The following is a 4,110-nucleotide window of genomic DNA, read 5'->3' as shown; positions in this document are numbered from 1 at the left end:
GTTTTCGATATGTCCATCAGTGCTTCCTGCGATTTTTCCATTACTTCCTCTCGGCTGCTAAAACGCGTTCCCCGTAATGGTTTTTTAACTCGATTGAACAGAAAGAAGTCACAGGGAGCCAAATCAGGTGAATTCGGTGGCTGTTGGATGGTATTTGTTGCATTTTTCGTCAAAAAATTACGAATAATGATAGCACTGTGCGACGGTATGATAGTATGATGCCACGACAACAAAATATGAGGGAAGTCTGAAAGGTCCTCGTCGTGAAATAGAAATAAACCACTACTCTTAGCGAATCTTTTTATATTTCAATATAGTCTCCACGTACAGTGATTAACTAGGGCCGGCTTGCTACAATGACATGAACCAAACTCGAAGATGTGATTCCTTCAGTCCAGCATGAAGCCAGTCTACTTCGGCCTCAATTTTTTCCTTCTTCTTAAATCTCAATACGGGAAGTACATCAGAGAGAGTCCGCACCAAAGATATCTTCCCAGAGCGCTGACGCATTACGTGTTTACTACTAAAAGATTACCTATTGCTAAGCGAGAAACTCGTTTGGTTGGTTTTATATCTGGTGGTGACGCCTAAAATCTTTCAAACTACCCAATTATTATCTAGCTCTGACCTTCCTGAAGAACAAAACTTGAGGAAATAAACTTGACGGATCAGGAATCTAAAATGCAACCACGTAAACGAAAACCTCCCGGAATAACCCTAAATAAATACTCGAATGAGCACACTTAATCCTGAGGCTGAAACGGGAACACAGCAAAATAAATTGGCTCGTACAGGAAATAGTAAAGAATATTCCTTGAATCTCCAAAGGTTTCGCATTTGTAATATCGTTACCCACTTGGCATTTAATTAATTCATTATATCATTTCCGAAAGCATTACGATCATAAAAAGTTTGATTGTTTACTTCCACACTTCTGTTCTCCTCATCAAACTGCAGTAAATATAAAAAAGCAAATAAAAAATTCGTTTGAATGTTTGGTAATTTTTATGACGATTAGATATTAATCTTTTAACCGAAGCTTTTAAAATGTTTAGGAGGGAATTACGTACCAGCAATATTATATTAAATATCTATGTATTTGAAAGTTTGATATCATATTTAAAAATGTTACCCATAATATAATGAATGGCCACAGGATAGATATTAGTGTAAGGTACCGATTACAAATTAATCAAATGAATTAAAATTGTACTGGAGTCCGGAAATTGTTCATTATTTTCATTTATTTTTAAATATGTCTTGGGTGTCGGTGAGGGATTTCAACAAGATACAGCAGTGGCGTCCCGTTTCTCAGAGGATGCGCCGGTTTCGCGCGTCGCAAAATATTATTGCGGATTGCCCACCGCCCAAGCAGGGTCGACTTCCGGAAGGGCCCAAAGGTTGTGCGGTGAGGGCAATAGGATTTGAAACGTCGTCACAATTTTCTTAAAATGTAATTGAAATGGCTTTCGGGAGGTAAAGGGTGCATTGGAAACGAGTGAAAGACATGACCGCACCATGGAAAGCATCTCTCGCCTCGGGGGGGTCTTTGGCCACCCCTGGATCCGGTACTGACCACAATCCTACGCCATCAATGTTTGGTAATGTCAAACTAGCCGTCTAAATCACCGTCACCGTGTTGGGAAGGAGAATGGCGGCCCTGGGGATGCCGGCCCTGGATGTGTCCTAAATCAGTTTTTGATCGGAGCATCGTGAGGGGGTGGAAAATCCGGTACCCCCCTTTAGGATTCCCCCCCCAATTTCGTCCGTTTTGCTGTATCTCTCACCGTTTCCGAGATATCGCGGGAAAAAGGTTTTTCGAGTTTTCGGTATGCCAAGAGGTCCTCGGCTAAAAATTTTCAAAAATTTTCCAAAAGTTTCGAAAATTTTCGAAAATTTGAAAAATCTTTGAAGCGCCATATTTCGGAAACTGTGAGAGATACAGCAAAACGGACGAAATTTTTACGGTCCCCCCTCAGAGGATACCTCTCCGTGAGCATCCGTTCCGAAGGTCGAATAAAAAAGAAGTTTGGCACACATCCAGGGCCGGCATCCACGTTATCCCTCGAAGGGGTAGGACGGTGAATGAGACGGCTAGGATGACAAATCGGGCTACGAATAACGTGGCAAGTGCGATAGGGTAGCTAGTATGGACGATCCAGGGGAGGACAAGATGCGGTGACGCAATTGAACAACAACGAACTTAAGCCGGCTGAAATCCCGACGGGATAAGTCCATGTCCAATTGACCAAGTCCATTTATTATACTGCACGGGATGACTGCAGATCCTTCTTCAATGGAAGGATGTTTTCACTTATAATAGATCTCGTTTCTCTAGTATTCTAGTTTTTTCTATTTTTTTTCAATTCTCTGAAGTTCGAAAAGAAAATGCAATTCTGTTGTAATGTAATTGAATTGTAGTGGGTATCCATAGAAATTTTCCAAGCTGTGCAGAGAAAGTTTCTGTTTTATCCTGCAAGATTTTAATGAGTCTCTATGGTGGTTCATTTGGTAGGCTTGGATGAATTACTTAATGGTTAATTTTGTATGTGTACGTATATATGGTTATTATGCATAATCGTATTATTGTATATAATGTAGTGAGTTCGAATTAATTTCCATCCACCACCAATATAATTTCATATCCCCAAAAAAGGAGTGTTTCTTCAAATTTACCATCATCACAATAAATTACTTGTGCTTTGGTTAAAAGATTAATATCTAATCGTTATAAAAATTACCAAACATACAACCGTATTTTTTTCATTTGCTTTTTTACATTCACTGCAGTTTGATGAGGAGAACCAAAGTGTGAACGTAAACAATCATTTTGGCATCATTTCACGTGTCGAAGGGTTCGGGACATTAGAAATACTGTCAGTCTGTGTCACACATGATCCCATGCTGCTGCATTATTTTGGTAATTGGGGTTACCAGGGGATTAAGAAAATTGAGTTTGTGAAAAATAACATGCGTGGCAAGGAGAGGATAATTCTTTGGTTATAATTTTATTTGAAGACATAACTACTATATTATTAATATTTTCATACCTACTTTTAATTTCGTTACAGCAAGATTCAATTGCTTAAATAATGAAAGTGTTCAGAATAGACACTACTGATAAAGACTACGGAATTCATTAACCAATATTTATTTTCTCTCTGCTCACTATGGGTTGTATATGGACTCTGGGGAGGAGGTGCCTCAAGTATTGTGAGGAAGATCTTTGGGGAAATAAATGTGTTAAAAATTGCTCCACAACATGCTGTAGAATTATAAGGCAGTAAATGAGCTTAAGAACTGACAATGTGCTTTAAACAGGTGAAAGAGAGAATTAAATTCCCCTCAATCACACCTTTTCATCAAAGTCATTCCCTTCGCCACTGCAATATAATTTAAAAAATCAAATCAGTCTTACATAGACACATAGTATTGTAACGTCGATAAGTAGAGCCGAGTTGAGTTGAGCTGAGAGAGAAAGAAGAAAATTGCATTGATAATTGGTGTCAGTTCTGTTAGTGTAGCGGGCAATGCTTGCAGCGCTGCACTTAAACATCTCTTACTGGTCACTGGTGTACAACAGCCTTGCATCACCCACTAAATGTTGTCATCATTGGTGACCCTGGATCCACTATTAGGTCATGAATATAAAGTTTCAGTATACAAGTGCATGGAAGGAATACTACTCAGTGTAATGTGTCCATTTAAGGGAGATAATGTATTTGTTTAAGACATATACTTGCGTACTTAGTGGAACAATATGTGTGTGGTTTTACTGAAAAATCTATAGCCTGCGCTGGTCGAGATGGAGTTGCGGTCCAAGTTCATTTAAGCAGATATTTAGGCATAGTCATGTGTGTTGATAATAGAGATTATGTTATTATAATTGGTAGGCTTTTATTCTGTTTTATCAATGAGGCATATTATGTAGCATATAAAGCCTGCGTATAATTTTTCCTCATTCTCAGACCTAGAATTCAAGAAAAAAGTGTAAGGGTGGTAAAAGTGTATAGCTGGTACACGATTTGCCACTCAAAATAAGTAAGCATTAATGTATGATCACAGAATTTTTAATATGTTTCAACTTGAAAATGAAATTAGCAGTTAAAC

The sequence above is a fragment of the Hetaerina americana genome, unplaced genomic scaffold (genome assembly GCF_022747635.1).
Source record: "Hetaerina americana unplaced genomic scaffold, ioHetAmer1.1.p SCAF_155, whole genome shotgun sequence".
Taxonomy (NCBI): Eukaryota; Metazoa; Arthropoda; class Insecta; order Odonata; family Calopterygidae; genus Hetaerina; species Hetaerina americana.
The sequence above is the reverse complement of the archived record's forward strand: the minus strand, read 5'-3'. Positions refer to the sequence as shown.